Genomic DNA, 23255 nt, shown 5'->3' with positions numbered 1-23255 from the left:
TTCAGATTCTTGCTAGTCAAAGCTCTGATTCATGAGAGGCTGAAGTTGGCTCGGTATCAAAAGCTGTAAAGGCCAGATGATACAGACCCCTGATCTGGTCTAAAGCTCCTGGATCTGTTCAGCTTTGTACTGAAAATGTTAATAACAAAATTTATGCTTGGTTAATGTCTTGTAATAAAATCCTGCAGGCCTCTGCAGCAGTCCTTTTTTGCATTCTTCCCTCTCCTGGTGGTGTTTGAGGTCATTGTATGCAACTGTATGGCCCCCTTAGCCTCAGGACTGAAACACTGAGCCTCCTTTGGCATGAGCCAGTAGGGTTTTACTGCCGGCACTCCTGAAAAAATGCTTGCTTTACCTGACACGAGATGGCAGGAAGGCAAGTGAGGTCCAAGAGCCACAATCATCTGCACTTCATAGTACAAACACAAGTAGGTTTGGGTGCAAGTGCTTGACCTGCTGGAGCTCCAGGGAAAAAGAGCAGACAGTGCAGCAGTTCAGTACTGAAGGACAGGATATACCATGGCACTTGCAGAACAGACTGTCCCATGCTGGTACCACCAAGATCTTGGGCAGTGCTATGCTGTGGCTCTGAAGAAGGCTCACCTGAGGGCCAGGGACTCCCAACAGGCACTTGGCAGTGCCAAAGCAGTGCGGTCCATTTCCAAGAGCACAGTCACAGAGAGTCACAACTAACTGTGAAAGCAAAAGGTAGGACCAGCAGATACCGTCCCAAGAAATCCCACTATGAAAAGGTATCCAGTATTGTACAAGACAGAGTGAGATGCCTGGCAGCTGACTTGTGTCAGCATAGTACCGCCTTGCTGACTTGGCTGTGCAACTGCTTTATTTGTACCCAGATCCAGGGCAACTCCATGAAATTACAATCTGAGAGACCTGTCCTGTAGACAGCTAAGCAGAGGCAGGGCACATGCACATGCTCTCATTACCAGATATGAAATACAACAGAGAAGGGAAGCACATTGTTTCTAGACTTGCTTGGGATAACAAGACACTCTGGGGTAATTAGGGTACTTTTCCAAGCATGCTGGAATGAGAACATACACAGTTTCACTGCATCTTAAAGCTGGATGCAGTCTAAAACCTGAATAGCCACCATTAACATAACCAGCTCAAGGGCACACAGAACCTAACCTTCACTATGGGAACACGTTGTCTTCCCATTTCATTCTGGAGGGCACAGGCCACAACAGGAGATGGTCTGCAGTGGAGCCGGTACACACCGGCACATGAAATTTCTGCTGTTCAAGCTTCCCCAGAGGTGAGGGGAGAGTCACTGCTGAGGTTACAGCACAAAACGCCCCATCCGCATCTCCAGGGCAGGTACATAGCTGAATGAGTAACGGGGCAGGGGAGAGAAAAGAGGTGATTAATTTCAGAGACTTCTCAATCAGTTCACCGAGACTGCTGACCTTCTGACAGTGACTTAATCAGCACACAACATTTTCTTGATTTGTCACCGGGGAACGGCAAAACATTCTCGGAAGAGCTTCATCTTTCATCTTAAGATCTATTTACATCAAGGAGGTTAAGACACAGCCTTAACCACACATATAGCATAACCTTTGGAGCACAATCAGATGTGCTGTTCTTAAGGAACACTACTTGGAAACACAATCTTTCTTGTCTTGACTTGTATCTGCCTATCCACCAAAGAAAAAGCTCTGTGTTGCATCATTTTTATTCATGAAGATAAATCCCATTGTGTATTATTCTAATGATCTCTTAAGTCTGCAATTTTCACCATTTTATAGCACTAAAAGTTAGAGATGCAGTAAGCCATGTATTTAAGGCTGGTAACTTAATGGGAATGGCATTAACTATTATTTGAGATTTTTAGTTATGTCCCCCTCCCCATCCTTTGTAATTACCTTTTACTTAACAGCAGCATCAGCAGTTTTATTGATGTGCTTTTAGCACAGGCCACTACCAGAGGACAAGTGTGCTGGAGCATGTTACAGACTCCAGAGTAAATTTTATCTCCTACTCTTTAAAAAAATACGAGAGAATCACCATCTCTGCTCTGCCCTTAAGAATCTGCATGCGTTGGCAAGGCCTGCTTCGCAAGTGTTTTTAGCTAGTCATCTTTTAAAACCTAGAAGATCACTTGGCCCCCGAATCAGAACCCATGTTATCCCAAAAAATAGAATTCTCTTAAAAGCCTGGCTTGCTCATTTCTCTTGTAACCTTCTGCAGTGAGGGGACAGTGAAACTCTGCAACCTCATTACAATCAAGTCTAATTCATGATGGAAGTCCTTTTGAATAGGCAAACGGAAGTAAAAGGTTTAACAAAAATTTCATTGTGATCCTTCACTTATTTCTGACCTGGGCGATACTGGCCTGTGAACCTTCCAACAGCCCATGCTCACTCGCCCTGCTTCCTCTTGTCAAATGGAGCGCCTGGCTCTGTAGGACCCCACGTGAGCATCCTCCCCACGGCCCCACGTCTTACCAAGGAGACACCATGCCCACAGCCAGCTGGTATCAGCACTTGCCAGCACTCCTGCCCTGCTAATCTACCTTCTCAGCCTTATGAAGCTGTCTTATAAACCAAGTAATTCCACATTTGGCAGTGTTCAACCAGCACCTACCTTCATTACTGAATTTTCTGTACATCCCCACAGCTGCTGGGCAGAAAGAATACTGTCTTGTATCAGCTTTTATATGACTGGCAACAGATTTGAGGAGTTGTATCCACTATTCCATTGTGCACTTTGTCCTGTACACATGCAGCAGGAGAAGACAAAAGGTCTAGCACACAGCTTATCAGCACATGGCAGGCATTTTAAGCCATCTAGCAAAGAAAAAAACATGTTGTGCATGCAAGAGAAGGAAATCCCTAATTGGAAACACAATTGTCTCGTAAGAAAGGCTCCAAAACCAACAGCCACTCCAATTTATACGGTGTTTTATCACACCAAATAGCCCCCAAGAGCTTTGCAAGATGAAACTCTAATAAGGCTTATAAAACTAGCCCTCTATAATAGAGGCTAGGGTGGGGGGAAAGGGAGTAAGAGGCCTTTAAACATGTGAATTTTAACAGAAATGTAAGCCTGTCAAATCTTCAGCTAATAAAGGCTCAAGGAATCTCAGAGGGGATCTGCAATAGTTTCAAGTGCAGAGGTTCATGGACAACATGCAGAGCAGCTGGGCAGCCAGGGCAGGCTCTGATGTGGGACTGGGTACCACTCTCAGCTCTGTGACATTCCACTGTGTGGAGCAGAGCCACACGTGCAGGACACACTCTCAGTCCATAGGGCAAAACTTTGGTGAATCAGCTCAGAAGACACCCTGCCAAGTGGAGAGTGAAGGTCCCTTGTCTCACCAACACCAAGCTTCCCCATGGTTTCTGAAAAGCAGCTGTGTGCCCTCATCCCAGCCATCAAGCCATTTCACAGAAGGCGGCAATTTTAAGACTTTGTCATTTCCTCTTCCCCTCCTCCACCCACATAAGAGAAGAGAGGCTGAGGGAAAAAGAGAGGGGACATTTTTATTCTACCTGTATGGTATTTAGAAGGTAAGAAGATACTGCAGCCATGAGTGTGTGATAAGGAACATGAACAGGATAGGGAATACCAGCTCTGAGATGTGCATGTAACACCATCCACAGGAGCACGTCCTTTGAGTACCATCATTCCATCATCACTGTCCTATTCAAGTGATAATACACAAGTCAAGCAAAGTAAAACCAAGCTGCATACAAGTCACACTTCACTGCACAGCTCTGCAAACTACACTAAAAAACCCTCAGAGAAAAGAACCATTGCACAACTAGTTTCAAGTCTGTTTTGAGTTGAACACTGGGGTTGTCAATACCTTGTTTCCGTGTTCTACAGTGGTTTAAAAAATACATAAATTAGCCATAGAAAACCCAAGACAGATCTGTTGTGGAAGGGAACGTCTCATTCCTTTTGTGACAAAGAGAACAAGTGCTTTAATTTGGTTTACATTTTCTGGTTGATGCTATTTTGTGAGCAAGTCTGTAATGGCAGATCTGTGCTTTGTGGTGATGATTCAAGAGGGATGTACCCTGCCCTGCTGCAAAGGTGGAAGGCTGCACAAAGACTGTTTTTTAACCAACACATGCATGTCTACCAATCAGCTAACGGATTAAGTAAGGCTGTCACTAGTTTCAACGTCTTTAAGATCATTTTGCTGAAGTCTGGGCTGGGGGGGAGCGGAATCTGGTTTTACATTTTCTTAAGACTTATAAGTGGTACAGGAAAATCATTGTGTAATATATGTAATTTAGGAGCCACATGTCAGAGCCTCGAGTACAGCAACAGGCTCTGCAATCTTCCACACACACGTGTTTGGGACTCCCCCACAGCTCAAGACTAATGTCCAAACCTTGGCAGAGATTATGACCAGCCTATAAAAGCAGCTTGTGGCCCTGCAGGCTGCTGCAACACACCCCTGCTCTCCTTTCTCCAAGCCACTTCATTTTAGCCATGGAAAAAGGATGAGTTCTCTGCAGAAGTTCTCCAGGTAATAGCAAACATCCTGCTCCTTGCACAGCATTGTGCTAGCACCACCTTCCTCACCCTGCAGAACCAGGAAGGCTGCCTGTACTGGGACAAGCAGCCTGATGCCCAGAGGGACTGCTGTGAGCACATCCTCCCCCAATGCCACGACAGACCTATAGCTGGCCACCAGAAACCATAGCAGCTCATTACCCGAAGGGCAGACAGCATTACACACACTTTTCAGGAAGTGCCTGTGCCTGGCCATGTACCTTTCTGATCCTGACCTGCTGGCTTAACTTCCCAGCTTGACCTCAGACCTACCTTGGCTCTATAGACTTGGCTAGTGATTTCAGGGCTGTGGCTGCCCTGGTGGTTGTCGCCGAACCTGCTCAGCTCTTCTTTCAGGGGTGCTGTGAGACTGCACTGCTTGTCAACAAGGCCATAGCCTTTGCTTGCCAGGTGGTCACCCTCGGCTCCTCCTCCCTTGTTGCTCCCTGACAATATGAGCCTGCAATTATGCCTGGAGTCAGTAACACCAGTGCTACAGAGGAACAGAAACAGCCAGACAGTAACTGTCCTAAATAGGAGACTGGTTTCCTCTGAAAAATACAACTCAGGTATGACTAATGCACCAGAAAGCTCATGTCTCAAGTAATCCCCTGCTCAAGACTTTATCAATAATGCAAAATTGGATTGTGGAATACAAACCCCCTGAAACTTAATAAAAGAACTAGCTTAAGCACCATGTTAACTTCATTGAAATTGATGAGTAAGAAGGACAGTTTCAAAGAAATTACACCTCAGAGCCAGATAAGACCCATTTCCAGGAGACTGGATGAAAGACAAGGAGCTCAGAGCAGCTGTTCTCACATCCACAGTGATGAGGCTCTGAGTGAAAAACAATGAATGTAAGAATTAAACACACTTTCTAACTAGATTCTTCAGAATTGACAGGTTATAAATTGGGGGGGGGGGGGCGGGGGGGGAGATCTATCTAATGCTATTTTAGCCATTCCAGTACTTGGCAAAAATTCATCCAAACATGGGGTGGGGATGTTGGTACTATGCCTGCATTGTGAAAGTCACCAAAAGGGCCACAAATCTAGGTGTCTTACACCCAGCTCAGTTTCCCATTGTCTCTGTAGACGCCTATGCTAAAGGTCTTTCTGTGCAAATGCTTCAGGACTGTCCCAGCACAGGGATGTGCTCACTGTTGTCCTGAAGGCAGCAGGAGGGTCAGCCATGCCCAGTACACTGACCACAGACTTTCAGTTTGGCCCTGGAACAGGTAATGCCGCTACAGGAGAACAGACTCTGAGGGAAACTGGCAGTGTATTGTACAGAAAGGGAAACTTCAGAGGCAGCAGACGTGGGCTGACAGAACAGGGAATGTACACTGGGTACCAGTCAAACTGGAGACAGGACTTTTGGAGGTAATGTACCAAACTGTAGATGGTGCAGAAAAAAGGCAAGAAAAGTTAGAGATGAGCGTATGAAAAGCTGATATTCTTAAATGAACACACACCATTAATTTATACAGACTATGCAAGCAGTGAACTGCAGAGGTAAAGCATGCATACCACACCCCAAGACCTTCCAACCAAAATCCCAGTTTCTCAGGTTTATGGATGGATCCTGATCCGGATCTGGATCCTGACCCTGATCTCTGGATTAAGGCTGTGCTGGATTCTGTTACCATTTCTGTGAGAGGCTTCTTCAGCGAATACCACCTCCCAGGCTAGCTTAAGACCAGGGCTGGTGTTTGTGTTGCATGTCCCTCATAGGATCCACACTGCACCATGCTTCCCACTCACAGAGCCTCTGCTGAAATTGTACAACTATTCAGCAGTGTCCTCAGAAGACAGCAAAGGCATCAGCACTTCACATCAGTATTTCACATCAGTTCCACCCACCCTGCATTCAGCACCCACAACTTGCATGCAGCAGGCTCCAAGCAGAGCACCACAGGAGCCTGTCTGGAGGAATTAGCCCCACATGTCCATGCTATCCTGTTAGCTTATGCTGGTGCTGGAGGAGACAAGCCCAGCGGTTCTCAAGAATACTTTATACATTGCAAGCCAGGGTGAGAACAGCTAAACTGGAGCCAGGCTCCAACCCAGCTCTGAGTACCAACTACAGGGAGATAGCTGAAATTAGAGTAACACAATTTCAATATCCTCAAAGAGGTAAATGCGTTCAGTTGCCTCAAGGCCTCTGTAATCATTAATTATTAACTTAATGCCTGTCTTCCCCAAGGTATCCATTATCATGTGTATTAATGGCCCTTCCAATAAGGCAGGGGGTAAACAGCTTGCAGATTACCTGACAGTATTAATGAAAGTTTGCAAATTGATTTGGTTGGATTGGAAAGTGCTTGGCAGTAACTGATCTCAGAATTTGGAAAAACAGCAGTATACAATGAAAGATGTTTTCTTTCCTCTCAGCTTTATCTGCTCAGAAAAGAAGAGGAGCCAGGCACGGCAGTGCTGGTTGTTCCTTTGGATGCTTCTCTTTCCTGTCTCACATCCAAAGTGTAATTAAGGAAAGCCTCAGGCAGAGAACTCAGTTGTAGCAAGAGGTAACATTAATGCTGCCATGTTCTAAATGTTCCTTCACAAAAGTTAAGTCAATCTTATTCCTAAGACCCAGACATTTTCTCCAGGCTTTCATAGTTTCATTGCCAAGCTATAGGACAGGCCCGAGGGGTCATATTCACAGAAGAATTTCAGTGAACAAACTCCAATCTAGTCCAACATGGAGATGTTCAGAGCTGCCTGCCTAATCCTTTAAATACCGCCAGATCCACAAACACAGAGTGAGGTAGGGGCGACAGGCTGAGCATACAGGCATTTACAATTTTCACTTCCTTCTTGGATAAGCTCCTGCTCAGTTTATTTTCTGACTCCCAGAAAGCTGCTTTTATAACCCTCTGAAACATCTCATTTAACCAAAGGAGTATTTGTTCATTAGCGTTACTTGCAGCAGGATGCACATGTCAGTGTGGGAGTTCAATCCCCGAGGATATGACAAGACAATTCATACTGCAACACACGGACTCTAAAGATGCTTCTGCTCCCAGCTTGCAGCTCAGCTCTCATCCCCGTTCCACTAGCTGCCACCACCACCCTGGTCAAAGTATTGCCATCAATTCGCAAGCAGGTCAACCACATCTTCAGGCTGTTCAAGATAAGACTGACCAATATCAAAAGCCAGCAACTCCCCCTTCAGATAAGGCAAGCCTGAGCAGATTACCATTACTATTTTTCACCCAGAATACCATATGCTTTTAATAGCCACCTGCACAACAAGCAGCAGTCACGTTTCCATTTTGCTGTGTGCTGTGCTGGGTCCCTTGTGCTTAAAGAGAGATCTGTATCCTCTGATTCTATCTGAATGTCAGGGAGTGATTTAAAGCGAGACCAAGTAACAGTCTGTCTTGATAGATTTTTGAGTATGTTGCAGTTTGCTGTTTAGTCAGGTAGCATCTGTTCTTCATGCAGAGAAACATGATACTGCTCTTTCATGTAAATTTATGGAAGAAGTTATGATTTTATCCTATATCCTAATAAGAATTCAGACTCAGTTTTTAAAAGGAGAGTCTTGTTTGTGCTGGAGTTTTCTGCCTGTTATTTTATCATAATTTAAAATCAAACTAGTCAGACACTAAATTATTTCCTGCTGAGAAATGTACAAAAGCTCCCTTTATTCCTATATCCTTTTTACCGCTGGCATCTTGTATTTATAGAGTGTAGATGGAGAACTTAACATCCATGTTTTCTCCTTTTAAAGTCTCTCCTTTGATCTAGTCATCCATCCAGGAGATTGCTTTGATCCTTGCAGTTTTGCTAATTCCAAATATGCAATTATGCTTATCTAGTCCTGGAGGATCTGAATGTTTCAAGCTGCCCCTCATACACTGCCAGTTTACCAATACACCACATCCCTAATCAAAAAGAACTTGTTCTTGCCCAGAGCACTACAGGCTACAGACTGCTCATCTGCCATCCTGAAAAACCCAGGGGACCCTGTTTCTCCTCGCCTGGCCACACCACAGGATGACAGGTTTATTTATGGGAAACAGGATGGAGAACAGGTTGACCCACAGCCTGTGGTAGAAAGGCATCTCATCATGCTGAGAACTGAGATTGGTGAGCAAGTAGAAGAGTCCAGAAAGAAACAGTCACAACGAGGAATGGAGCTCTGGGCCCTTAGATAGCTGCACCAGCTGGAGGCCTGTTAGGTCCCCTGGTCATGCTGTCTTTCCCTCTCCCACCACTTTTCAGTCATGCAAAAGTCATTGCTTGCAGAGCTGGCATTTGATGCCAGGAACCAGGGGGTATGTGAGAAACTGGACATCATGGCCCATAAAGGAACTGAAGTTAGCAGGGAAGGCAGCACAAATGGCATGGGGAGCAGTTCTCCAAAAAGACAGCCACATTCCCTCTCCCATCCACCACAAGAAGAGTGAGCTAAGACACTGATTCCAGGCCCGTTTGTTGGTTGTTTTAAAGTATCTTCTCTCTTATAATATCATTATGCCACATGAAGGGAGACTAGGGTTATCTAAAACTGCCTGATCTCTCCCCAGGGCAGCAGGGAGGGAGGCAGAAGAGGAGGAATGCCATTATTTCATGATGGGATCTGAAGCAGTAGGGGATTTCCTTTCTGGTTCCGGAAGAGTGAAACAAATTGAGATGCATCATCCTAATGCCTCATTGCTCAGTATTTTGACAGCACATTACCGCTTACCACCTGAAACTGATCTGATGGAAGACATGACCACAGACATGCTTTCCTCTCTACTAGTAACTTCTTGTTTGCCATTCCCCGTTCTCACACTCAGAAATAAATTAAAATCTTTTCTAACATGTTAAAGTAATAGGAAAAAAATAAAAAAGGAAGAAGACAATAAAACAATCTGAAGAGACAGCAAGTGGCCACAACTACACTACAGTATTTAAATTATTTTCTTCTTACATGAGCCCAGACAAGCCTGCTGGAGGTGTACATTTCTCCCATCAAAAGGTAAGCAAAAGGTTCCCTTCCCTCCCTACATAAAGGCTAATATTTCTGTTCTTGCTGATTGAAGGTCAAAGTGGCAGTTTTTGTGCAAAAGCTTCTCCTACCAACAGCACAAGTAAGAAAAATTACCTACTATGTCTTAGCACCACCCTGGCACTACCAGCTGCTTTTCAAGTGGCAGATTACACATGGAAGGTAGGAAGATGAGCTGCTAAATCACCCTCTTCTATCCAGCAACCCTGTCAGCAGCAAGGCAAAGCACATTTTTCATGCTTTGCTTCAAACAAGATTGACAACACCTGAACAGCCCTGACACCACCTTGTATTTAATAAGTGAGCTGAGAGATTAAAGATGACTTTATTTTGCCACTCTACACTAATGAGAACTACTTTTCAGGAGCTCTCAGTAGTTCAGACAGGTACGTGACTGAGGTTCAGTGTCTGTCCTTGCAGAGTGAACCCTGATGCCAGAATGGGGTGCAAAAAAGAGGCTTGCAGCTGGGAGAAGACAACCATTATGTGATGCTGTGTGCACAATCGCGTTACACTGCTCTGGTGAAAACCCTTCCAGAGAAGTAGCAGCAGTGGAAAATGAAAGTAGGTGGCTCGTGGTGGAGTTTTTATAAAGTTGGCTTTCCCTGCCACACTCCAAAGCTCTCATGCAGGCAGAGTTTGCTTCCCACAGAACTTCAGTGGCTACTGTTACCTGAAGTTTCAGGCAGGGTTGCTGAAATCTCTCAACAAAGTTGTGTTTTGCAGACTGACTGCTTCAAAGTCACAGCCTTCTGATCCAGCTCTTCCAAGCTGAATTACTTGCCTGATATTTGATAAATCTCAGTGAACTCCCTTTGTAAGCGCAAACCTCTAAAATTCATTCTTTGTATTACAGAAAGTTCCATATAGTCCTTCTCTGGAAATGCTTAACCCTCTGGTTATGCTGCAACAGGGCCTCCTCCTGCCCCAACAGATTTTAGAGTATCAGTCCTAGATAGGAGAAATGCCTGTTGCATGTTTCTCAGTTTTACGTATCAGAGTTTTGCCTGAAAGAGCCCAGTTAATCAAGAGATTGCTTGTAAATTTGGTGGGGGAGGGATGGTGGAAGTTTAGGACACCAAAATTAATAAGCACTTAGAAAACATTTTTTGTAAAGTTGTAAAACACAGACCTAGTAACAAAGTTACACTTTTTCTGGCTGCCAGTTCAAAAATTCCCACTATTGTCTCAGTACTTGTACCTTTAGTTTCAAACATATTTGTTTTACTGTAACACTTGGCCTCACTACTTAAGAGCAGATATATCCCAGACTGTTCGCTAGAAAGTACTTTCATCTTGCTCTGAAGATGACTCACTAGGTGCTTCTACAGACATTGAAATGAAATATATTTAAAACTTTGAGTTACAGTACCTCACTCTTCTGTCCTCAAAACATTTGTCTGCACAGATGGTACATCCTTGGTGGCATGGGGTGAAAAAGGGGAAAAAGGAAGCATACAGAGCTCACCTTGCATCTTGGAAACAAGAGAGAAAGGAGAAGAAAGAAAGGGAGGGGAAGTACCATGGGAACACAAATTTTTCAAATCTCATTCTTTTGCATAGAATATAAGCATCAGACGTGTAACAAGGTCCCAAACAAATGCAAGCACCTTAACACACTATCTGCAAAAGCAGCAAACAATCCAAGCATATTTTGGATGATAGATGTAGGACCAGCATGTATTTATCACTTAACTATCTGGAGTTTTGATCATCAGATAAGCAAGACAACTGTTAAAAAGCATCTGCCTCACAGCACAGAAATTTAGAAGCTCATGCTCTGGAAGCTGCCCAGATTCAAAAACTGCTGCATTTGATTTTCATGCCTGTTTTACCCTTAAAAGACAGATGTCTCAAAGTCACTTGATATTTGTACTAAGAAGCCAGAGCAAACAGACAAAGCTGGATAAAGGCTTCTCTGCTATGTGTGCTAACAAAGAAATAGACAAACATGTCAAGCCAAAAGCCAGAAGCTATGGGAAGCATGTTAGGCAAGGCTGCAGCTCTTAATAGACCCAGAGAGAGAGGCTGTAACAGTTTCAATGAGGAGTGCAGAACTAGCAGTGAAGCTAAACATCATGGTAAGCAGTTGCAGTTGGCATCAGCCGTTTAAGACACCTCCCATGCTTGATGGATGGCTCCAGAAGAACAGGAAGGCATGGTAATAGAGGGAAAACTGGAAATGTGGCCCTCCACAACATCTAACTGCCTTATGAAGATGTGATGTGATCTACGCAGCTGCTGCATGCACAGTTACCCTCCTACCAAATCAGCAGCTTCCAAGCCTGGTTAGACTGCAGAGCTGGATAGCATGGGGTTTATGTTACAGATCAGAGACTTCTTGCAGCTTTTTTAAAAATGCAGCCTGACCTCTGTTCTAAAGCACTTTAGGGAATCTTTGTCCCAGAGCTTGAAAAAACAGTAGAGGTATAAATCAAAATTACATTAGTAGTTTCTTTGGTGGGTCTGCAGAGCTGGAAGGAGAGTAGCAGGGAGGTTTTTTTGCATTTATAAAAAGTTATACCCCGAAATTATAAGCAATGCTTTAGCACAGAAACACAGATCCACTAAAAAATAAAGTTTAAGCACTGTATTGCTCAACAGAGAGGAAATGGCATTACTGAAACACCTAGTACATTAATTGCTGTTTCCAGCATTTTCGTAATCCTATGTCTTTGTGATATCTACATAAAAGCATATGCCTCTTGTTCATTCTGAAATAATTTTTTCTATGCAGTTTCATATACATGACATGCACAAAATCTGGACACTTTTACTTGCAGTTGGCACTATTTCCAGGTGATTTCTTGTTAGCGCTTAGAGAACTTTGATCTGCTTTTAGCCAAAAATCGAGTTATATTCAACACATTGGTTTTATACTTAAAGGGTAGTCTGAAATTAATCCATAGACATACTGTTTATTGCTTTTGCACTGTATTTCCTGTTTAAATGCTAGATTTTTTTTGATGGAAGGTAGCAATCATTTAAACATTAAGAACAGTCATCTTGGGGACACAGTTGTCAGATTTAAGGATCAGAAATTATATAGGCAGCTATAAAAGGATAGGAAGTGAATAGATCAATATTACGAGGTCCAGTAATTCTTTGAAGTATTAGAATGAAATGGGAGAACTGTTTGCAAGAACAACGTGATGATTTAAGTTATGCAGCAACTCCAGAGGCAGGTATGAAAGCAGCTAGCGACCTCTGTTCTGTGTCCTGAAAGAGTTAAGGACACCTTTATCAAAAAGGTTTTTGCTCAGAAGCAAGGGCAAGTTAAGTAAGACCTGCGGTATGATCCCATTCTGAAGGCTGGAAAACAGAAAGCCTTGACAATTTTAGTGCACAGTACAGCACTGGCAGCCACTTCATCTGTAGGAGAGTCACTGGGGGAGCATTTATGGAAAACAGATCTCTAACATTACACAATCCCTTTAGAGGGTCCTGTCTGCACCCTCCAGATCACTGTTTACATTCAGAAAGTGAGCAAACCATCACTGAACTAAACTTCCATTTCCATCACATAGACAGTTAAGCCCGTTCATGAGCAAAACCCTGAGCACGTAGTAACATACTGCTTTGTGGTATCAATCCTAAGAGAATCTGGCATTGTTTGGAAGCATTTGGTCAATGACTTTTTGGTGCTCATTCTGCATGCAGAGGAGGAAGGAATGTCCCATCACATTAACTAGAAAACGGGTTCCCCCTAAGGATGTAGGTATTTGAAAGCAAGCCCAGGATGCAGCAGCCCTGCCAGTTTGAAGATCTACTCAGAATTCACATTAATTCAGGAAGAGGTACACAGCTCACATGGAAATGCAGTGAGTCAGAGAGACCAAAGCTCAGCTAAAATAGCTACACATAGGGTTGGACAAAGCTGCATATCCTATTCCACTCTGAATTTCAACCAGAGACATCTAAGTGTCATTTGTTGTGTGGGAAAAGTGATCCAAATCATGATCCAAATCCCATCTGACTCTAAGCATGCAGTACAGGTGAGTTAAATTCTTAATCTAAGATGACTTTATGCATTTCACTGGGATTTCAAAATTCAGCCTGTAGATGGGTTTAAAAAGCAGTTACTTGGTTTAGTGATTTTTCTAGGACACACACATTTAAGGTTGCAGCATGGAAGTTTGGAAACTTTAATATTTTGGTGGTTCTTTGAACATGAATCCAGGTTTCTCTTCCTGTCCTACTTGAAGACAGATCTAACTAGAAACCTCCTTTTATCTGCCCTTAGAAGGTAACTTTCTATCAGCAGAAAAAGCTAGTAGGATTATTTAATTAATGAAGAAAACAACTGCTTTTCGTTCATTTTCCTGGTCGTATTATTTCCCAACCCTTGTCAAATACATCTTCATTGATAGACCATAGCAGGGTTTGGGCTGTGAAGAAGAATCCAGAGTTTCAGCTCACAACACTCCTAAAGGAGGAGGCAATGTCCCAGCCTGGTTCATCTGTACCAGATAATCGGTAAGTACATTTGTAGGTGGAGATCACTCTAAGTAACACACTTATCACTTTGTGTTTAGGAATACTGTCTTGGCGTGCTCCAGAGCCTTGAGGACACCTGAGCACTGGTGAGGACACCAAATTGGAAGGCTCTGATTTCAAAGTTTTGTCAATGACTTGGTCTGCTTCTCAGCCATGGTATTAAGGCCAGGCCATGTTCAAGATAGCACTAGCAATTCAAGTATCTCAGAGCAAGGACATATCCTTACAGGGAGTGGAAACCTCCTTTTTCTACATTTTCTAGTGGCAAAATTGTAGAGCCATAAATCAGCAAAAAAGAGAGCAAAGTGCAGAAGATTCCCATAGGAGGGAGGTTAACCCGCTGTTTCAAGTTTCAGCTAAGAGGTTTCAACACCAGGGTAACCTCAGTGCCTGTACTTTCTACGTAGTGAACACAGCAACTATACCCAAGCAACTAGCTTACAGTCATAACTCTCCTCACACATTGCATAATGAGGTCCCATCCATAGCCCCCGAAGTTCTTTAACCCTCAAAAGTGACTTATTCCAGGCCACCAGCCAAGTGAATGCTTAAGTAGGATATATGTAGCTATGATCTTCACAGGCTGGTATTCATCTTGTCTCAGAAATTGTTTAGGGCACAGAGGTTAAGAAGAATAGAGAGCAGGTTTAAAAAAGATTTGTTTCTAAGAGACACTTCACTAGATTCATTCAATTTAGCAAAGAAACTACAGTTAGGAGAATGCCTTTTAGAAACTATTGTCTCATAGTAATTTAATACATAGGTTTTCAAAAGAAGACAGAAAGCAGTTAAGAAATGTTATAGTTCAGTTCAATAAGAAGCTATCTCATTAGTATGGATTAGATCTAAACACCTTCAGAACAGCTGCCAGCCTCCTTACAAGGCAAATCCTACACCCCTTTCTTTTAGACTCTACAAGCTAAGCTACCAGTGCTTTTAAGGGGTCCTGTCATATCACAGAGTTACTGACTAGTCTAAAAATACCCCTGAAACTAATGGGAAAATGACAGATCTAGATAGGGCAATTAGACCTGGTTTAAAGAAAATTCACTGATCAGACAAGCATTGTTCTCAAATAGTGTTCAGCACAGCATCCTCTATCATAAAGGGAAGGAATCTTCAGAAAGACAGACTAAAACTCCGAGCTCTGAGCCTGAACACAGCCCACACGTCTCTCTCCCCGGGTGAAAAACCAGCAGAGCTACTGCTTGGGGTTTTTATAACAGCATGAGGCTGGTTAATTGGGTTTCATCTGCAGCAGGTGGGTGTTTCCAACACTGTCAGTATCTGCTCAGACAGTTAACATGACCTTGTGTGTAAAGGTAATGGTGTAACTGCAAGCAGACTGGCTTTCTCCAAAATAGCAACCACATAGACAATAACCAAGATGGAAAAGCTTTTTAAATGTTGTTTTAAATATATTTGGTTCAATGTGCAGGTGTTTTCACTCATTCATGTTTATTTCAATGAGATTCCAGATTTGGAATAACGAAGGGGGAAAACTGGGAGCCAAGAGGGAATGGGATGAGAAGACTGAGGGACAGGCCAAGCACGGACTTTACCGAGCATCCTCAGCAGTCTAGAGAAAGGGACCAACCTCATGAATTCAGCAAAGCCCCTCTACATGAGACAGCTTCATCCCCATGCGTAAGTGCAGGCTGGGACCTGATTTTCTGGACAGCAGCCTTGCAGAGAAGGACCTGGTGGTTCTGATAGCAACCAAGTGAATGTGTAGTTATTTGGCTGGAGATACATGGAAACTAAATGGCAGCTCCTCAGTTCATCTTAAGGTCATTTGCAAAACCCTTCAGAAAGAAAAAGGAGTTACATTTCATTGAAAGCAAAGGGGAGAAGATATCCCAGGCAGCAATAAATCGGCATCCCTCAACATGCTCTGAGGATACACAGAAACAAATAGCCCCAGAAGCAACATCCACAGATAGGTCAGAGGTTTTGCATTTGCTTTAGCTTTGTTTTTATCCCATTTCCCATGCCCCAGGGCACTGCAAGTGAGACAGAGGGATAGTGACAACCCATCCATTCTCCAGAGGGGGAAACAAGGCATTTAGCAATCATTAGGACTCATGCTGTTCAGGCAGGAACCCAAAACCCCTGGTTCCAGTACTGGCATCTAGGTGTAGGGTCTTTGGAGCAGCAGCAGCAAATAGCCCTACCCTGGAGAGCTATTCTCTACATAAAAAGCTGCATAAACAGCTCTGCAGTGGCAGTCACAATCTGGCTCTGGAGATTTTATGTCTCTGGTTTCTAACGAGGACCAGTTTAACATTTTTGTAACATCCTATCTCCCTAATAAAAGTCAGCTTCAATATGGAATTGGCTCTAAGAATTGTATTCCCCTGATCAAAAATGCTTTCAAGAGATGTGGTATGGTGATCAACATGAAGGTTGGATTAAGGTTTAGACCGTAGCTTTTGAGAGTCATACAAGTCACTAATTACACATACAGCCCTTAGCACAGCAATGTGTAACACTGCATATGGGAAGATTCAAAGAGAATGCAGTTTAGCACTAAAGCAAGAAAGTTCCCTGTAACATTAAACAGTTTAATTTCCCTCCAAGCAGAAGTTTGACTATGCCTCTTTAGTGCATGGCATCCTGAGGCTCTGTTAAACCCCAGAGGTAACAACTCCTACACTGGCTGAAGAGCCGAGGCCAAGACCTGGCATCTCCAGAAGTCATCTTGTACCTGAATTTCCATCTGCTGCCTGAAACATGGTCTTGGCTGGGGAAAGCCTAAAGAGTGCTAATACTTCATACAGCTAAAGATACCCCACTGCCTCCTTGAGCAGGACAAGATGGAGCGACTGTCATTATTGCTGCTCAGGTATCGGAGAACGATAAGATCTGCAATCAAGCATACCTCAGTCCCACATGGCAGGCAGCAAGGCACAATCTATATTGAATTTGTTTAGGAGTTTCTTTCATTTAACTGTCTTTGCTTTGAATGTATGACACTCATGCAGACCAGCTGTCAAGTACAGATTTGACAAATGTGGCTTGAAAGAACATAGGAAAGTGTGCAGCAGCCTTGCGATTACTTTGTATTAAAGCAGAGAACACAGTTTACCTGAGGCACAAAAAGAAGTTCAAACTGCCTCGGCCCTGTCTGGTCTCTACCGGTATACAATAGCCACTTAGTATAATGAAGAAACAGAGAAGAAAAATTGGGAATACAAAACCTGCAAGATTCCTGGCTGTTAAGATAATAAGCAGTGTTTTGCACGCATATGCTTTTAACACAACCAACTGCAGATCTGACGGGGACAATGAAAGGTAGGCACTGATTAAATTGCACCATTCTCTTTCTGGCCACAAATGTTACTTTGCAGGAGAACTACTCAGAAGTGTTCTAATAAAAAGCTTTTTGCATTCAAAAATAGCCTTTTTATCAGAAGCCTTAAAGACTTTCCAAAAGAAAAAAGACAAAAAAAGTTTAAATTTTTATAGCCTTTCTTGAAAGTATTCATGTTTTCCTGAAATTAATTTCAGATGTCTCAAAGAATGGTATTAAAATGATCTCTAGGTTTTAGAAACAGTGGTTCCCTAACAAGGTCAATTAAAAAAAAAATTCAGCCATGGTTTCAATCTCATTTTCAAGGATCCAAAGCTAAAAATTTCAATTAAAATTCTGAAAAAAAATCTTCTCTAAGCATGTAGAAATGACAAATTAATTTGGGAAATGCTTTGAAACAAGCCAAAAAAAACCCCCACCTGTCAAGCTTTTATTCTAGCTTTCCTTTGTTTTCCAAAAGTAGGTGTCATCTTTCAATCAGCACCAACAATATGTTGGTATGAGATTTGTGTTCACTATACTTGCAATGTGTAATGATGCTGGTATAATATGCAGCAGATGTACATTTGAGGAGAAATTATTTTCCTCAGAATCTATTTGTGTGGGAGGATGAAGCATGGTTATAATGAAGGTGCTGTGGGAGCTGAATGACTTTGCATCTCAAGTACAGGTGCACTTGGGTGTAACTTAAACATAGTTTGCAATCTCTCTAAATGGAGCATTTATAGCCAATTACACTTGTCATTCACCTTGCAAATATGTCCGTCTAATTTAACAGCATATGCAGTAAGCAGAAAAATAAAGGATATTGTATTAGCCGACAGTAGAATAGAGGTGTCAATATCAGCATCTGTATGTGTTGCACATTTGGCAGATTTCTGAACTGAAATACACTGAATTCAAACAGTGGCCTCCAATGCCCTTATTCTGTCTGCATCGGAAGCCTCCTGTCAAGTGTAATTTCCTCTAGGAAGACATGAATCTAGCTGAGACTTTCCAAAACCCGTCCAAGTGATTTGGACACTCACTTCTCATTAGCATTAACAGCAAACAGGCATGAGCATCTCCTAAACGCCTTTGGAGATCTCTGACATACTTTTTGTGGCTGTTAAATGACTCTTTGGGCAACCTGCACTTGGAAATGACCAATTTCACATTTGCTTCCCTGTACTCAGATATTTATAATGTCTACGTACCAAACATCAAGATTCTCCCTCAAAAAGACAGCTGAGATGTGGTAAGAGGGAGGGGAGAGACAGGCTTTTGCCATGTTTGGATTAAAGGACAAAGTTCACATTCCAAAACTGTCTCCTCTGGAGAGGGCTGTATATACCAATTTCAGGATAATATCACATTCATTGTCATTTTTTTGTCACCGCCCTAGGCAGGCACGTCACTGCGATGGCAACAGGGATGCAGAGGAGTTACATGGCTGCATGTGTCATATGCACTGCATCGCAAGCACCACCCTGGAGAGCACTAATACAGAGGGAAAGGAAAGGTGAACTGCTGTCTGTACACCTACAGAAGGGAACAGCTGTTCTTTTGAGATCCACATTTTTAGTGTTACACCTTAGATCGTAGGTAGTCCCACTTCCCATTCCAGGAAACAACCTTCCTGTCCATAAGAAAATGCAAACTGAAGAAAAGCAAACTGACAATGGACTATATTCTCTCTCCCCTTCCCCACCAAACGGAGAGCCAGAAAGAGGCTTGTAAGAGATTTCATTCCTGTTATACTCACTTCAACTTTTCACACTCTTAGAAGCCAGAAAGCCTTGTAAGCCACTTCTCAAACCAAAACCACTGCAAATCCTTTCAGACTGAACTGCCATCTACGACTATGTTTTACTTCACCATTAAGCCAGTAGTAGCTTTTCCTTTCAAATCCCTAACAAAGTCTTACCAACAAATATATATGCAAATAAGTCAGTAATATTGAGCCTGATAACTCCCTTACATGGCTTCTTGATCTGTTAGTTAACTGACATCACTTCCCTTTTTTTCAAATGTATTTCATGTATATGTCTGCTTTCTATAAACTTCTCCATTTCTCTTTATCTCTTATATTTTAATAAACCGCATGTCCAGATTCAGTATCTTCTTTAGCAGTCAAGGAGGGAGATATTTGTTCATTGCAGTTATTAAAATTCTAAATATCTCCCTCCCTTTATTTGATTTTAGTGAGATTCTGGACATTTTCTCAATACCAAGAAGATGGGATTCATTAGAATGTAACTCTGAATGAAGTCTTGCACTGAAACTTTCATTTCAGTTCAAAACCCCATCAATTTAAGGTATCCCCAGATGATGAACCTTTTTTTATGAGCTACTTTCAACAGTAGTTTAAGATTAAATATTTGTTTTCACTTAACACTGAGAAAAAAAACCCACAAACAAAACCTGAGACCATTAGTTCTCTGTCATGTATATTGTAACTTCTGACAGAACTCCTGATGGCCACTTTGCTTAAGCAAGGACAGACTTAGACCTTTAAATCTGACTTTTGGGGCATTATCTTCCCCGTATTAGTGGAATAAACTACTTAAAACAGAGCTCTACTTTCCTAGGGACCTCTCTGCTAGTCTGTCATTGATGACTTTTACGCAGAGAGAGCATTATGTTAAGAGGCTCATCTCAGCAATTCTGGTATTAGCTACCATGTGAGACACCAGCAGCGATTCCTCACTGATCCTTTGAGAATCAGCAGTGATTTGTCTCCTAGTTTTCTCTCAGCTTTCTGTGAACTCCGTGTCCTGTAGTTTTGTGGAAAGATGCTCACTGGATATATTGCTCTATTCACAACTGTTTAGAGGTACATCTTGGCCAAAGCGGGAGTTAGAGGAGTTTATTCAAATAAGACTGTAAAACCCAAAGTAATCTTAATTCCCTCCCTTGCAAACATACCTTCCCACTCAGAATAAAAACTGTAGATGCGCATTGCGACTTCAGCGGAAGAAAGTGCTTCTGTGGAAAGCTTAAGAGCAGTGACCAAAATCACGGCCCTTCAGTCCCATGCCAGTTGAAACTTTCCCATCACTTTCTAACATCACCTCAGACCGGTTAGCCACAAAAAAAGCAGAAGATGCATAGTTTCAGCTTTCCACCCATTCCCTTGGGGCCACAGTGGAAGAATAACAAAATTAATGCTCCAGGTTGAACAGTCTTTCAGCTCCATTGCTCAAGAGAAAGAAAACTGGAATTAAGAGTCCACAGCTTTGCTGCTGTTATTCCCAGGCCTTTCAAAAGCAAGCAAACATCAGTTGTGGCTGTTTCTCACTGCAGAAATTAATCTGAAACTCACACTTTCTCCCTGCAGCGTTCTGCCACCTGCCTGTGCAAACTGCATTTCATCACGGGTCAGGTCATCAAGCTCCAGTCGCAGCGTGACTCTCCAGAGGGGAGCGCTCCTGCTTCACTTACCTGTCCATGCTTGCCATCTAAACACCCTCCACACTGAAAAAAGCCAGAAGGCAATTCATCTCACCCTAACTGAAGCCTCTGAAATGCCCTCTGCAGGTTCCTCTACTGCTGATAGACACCGCCTAGTTTAGATCATTTTGCTGACTTTTAGACAGTAAAAGTTAGGGAAGCAAATCCAACCACTGAGAGGTTGCTCAGCTGCCTTATTTAAATCTGATAATGACACACTGCACTGTCAGCCTCTGAGTCAATCTTTCCATCTCTTTTACCAGGCTCGAACAAACACTGAATGAGAGATCCCACCCAAGGGGACACAGTGAACGCTGCATTGCGCCCCCAGCACGCTCTCTCTGAAATATACCCACCACATCTTTTCCTGGGTTTTATCGTTTTCTTCCCCTGTAAGCTGTCAGTATCAACACAACCTGTTGCACAAGTCACTGCTGGTTCCGTAAATAATTTCTCAATGTTACATCTTTTTCAAAACAATTTGAACTATTAAAAATTTAAAAATACACATACCTTTAATCCAAGTCTATCAAATGCATGGTCCTGGAGCTGAATACATAGTGATTTTGGTTTAGCGTTTTAAAACTGGAACATAGTGCTGGTCTGGATGCCTTCCATGGAAAGTTAATAGCAGTCAAGAAGTCCTTTGCGAACTCCCTTAATCCTTCTGCAGTTCCTGGCGTGTGACTCAAAGCCCCAGCTGGATTTGGTTGGGACCGCTAGTTTCTTTTTTTTATTATTTTGTTTGGGGGTTTCCACTACTTCTGGGCCACGAAGGACAGAAAGTATGTTTCCGTTTCCATTACACTAAATGGAAACTCCATTTCCATTAAACACATTGTCCAAGAGCCAAGCATTGCAATGTAAAGTATTGCAAAGTAACACAGACCAACTGCTTTATAGCTAGATCCTATTGATGAGAACTGCTTATCTCACAGACTTCATCCCAGTTTTGTGACCAGACGTAGTTAGAGGAAGACTGCCTGTAGTTTACTTTGCAAGTAGCTGGAGGCCAGCAAAAAGACAGATACACATCTGGTGAAGCAAATTCTGTCCCTTATGCCTCATACTCTCCCTCTGAGGCATAGCAGAGCAGTTCAGGGACAGCTTGGCCATGACAACCTACACAGCATCCTTTACCTAGATGAAGGCAGGAATCCTGTCAGTGGTGTGTAGGCATCCACGCCATCTTCCTCATCACCCTCCACATACAGCACAACAGTGCTTTAATCAGTGAACAGGAATGGGTGCCACCACCAGAGAACAACAACAGCTGAACTGCAGGCACATGCCCATCCGTACTGGGATGAAGGACGGCTGTTTCCAGGGGGCTGGTGCAACATGTAGCACTTCAGTGCCCACACAAACACGGGAGCACTCTTGGATAGCCTACGTTTGGAGGCCCAGCATAGGGCAGCTCCTCAAGCCTGCACACAGTGTAGGGTTCCTGGAAGGACAATTTCAGGTGATAGAGCAGCATTTTAGGCCTGTGCAGGTACAGCAGAGCACTCCTGGAGGAGCCGCTTTGAAAGCCAGGTGACAGGGCAGCACCTCAAACCTGCACAAACACAGCACAGTGTCACAGCACTATCAAAACTAGTAGGCTGCAACAAGGCTTTTGCCATCCCACACCAGATTAACTTCAATAAGTAGTTGTCACGCCTTGCCCCACCACAGCCACCAATCCCCCACAGGGTTTCTAAGGTTCATCTACTGTCCATGCTGTTTCTTCATACTCTTCACTCCCTCTGCTTCGTCCTTGTCTCACCTACATCCAGGGCACTCTCTCTCCTCCCTCTGCTTCTTCAAAGTCTCTCTTCGTTAGCTGCTCCTCTTCTCTGCCCCTTACAGCTATTTAACTCCTTCGCAGGAACCAGTCGCAGCTGCACCTTATCCACGTCAGCCAACCCACCTCCCCTGAAGCCAGCCCACAACTGTGTATTACCGACATTAATTAACCCAGCTTCATTCCTCTACAATTCCTTTTTTTTTCCTTAACATTTCATGCCTTATGTTTTTAACAATTATCACAACCTTTTTACAAATAAACTTTTCATAGTCCTCTATAATTCCTCTACAATACCTCCCTTTTTTTTCTTTTCCTTATTAAAATTTCATACTTTATGTCTTTAACAATCATCACAACCTTTTTATAAATAAACTTTTCATATAGTCTTCTATAATTCCTCTACAGCACAGCACTCTTGAAGGGCCCATTTCTGGAGGCTGGGGATAGGGCAGTAGCTCAGACCTGCACGAACACGGCACAGCACTCTCGAAGAGCCAATTTTGAAGGCCAGGTGACACAACAGGACCTCAAACCCGGACCAACACGGCCCAGCACTCTTGCCGGGCCGATGTGGTGGGGCCTCCCCTCAGACGGCACCCAACTCGACGCGGCGCCCTGGAAAGGCCGAGTCTGGCAGCTGGGGGAGCGGCATCGCCTCAGCGGCGCCCAAGGCAGGAACGCGCT

General features: G+C 43.2%; 1 protein-coding gene across 3 annotated transcripts in view; it reads right to left on the bottom strand.

Moving 5' to 3' along the window:
• The window catches only part of LOC308054870 (uncharacterized protein), a 294524-nt gene extending 271271 nt beyond the window's left edge, over positions 1-23253 (bottom strand). For all 3 annotated transcript variants that reach the window (XR_013924261.1, XR_013924262.1, XR_013924268.1), the window contains exon 1: positions 21296-23253. The gene's annotated coding sequence lies outside the window, so the exon portion shown is untranslated. The remainder of the gene's footprint in view (positions 1-21295) is intronic.
• Positions 23254-23255: the final 2 nt, after the last annotated feature.

Source organism: Falco punctatus, assembly GCF_963210335.1.
Source record: "Falco punctatus genome assembly, chromosome: 1".
Taxonomy (NCBI): domain Eukaryota; kingdom Metazoa; phylum Chordata; class Aves; order Falconiformes; family Falconidae; genus Falco; species Falco punctatus.
This window is presented reverse-complemented; position numbering and strand designations above follow the sequence as displayed.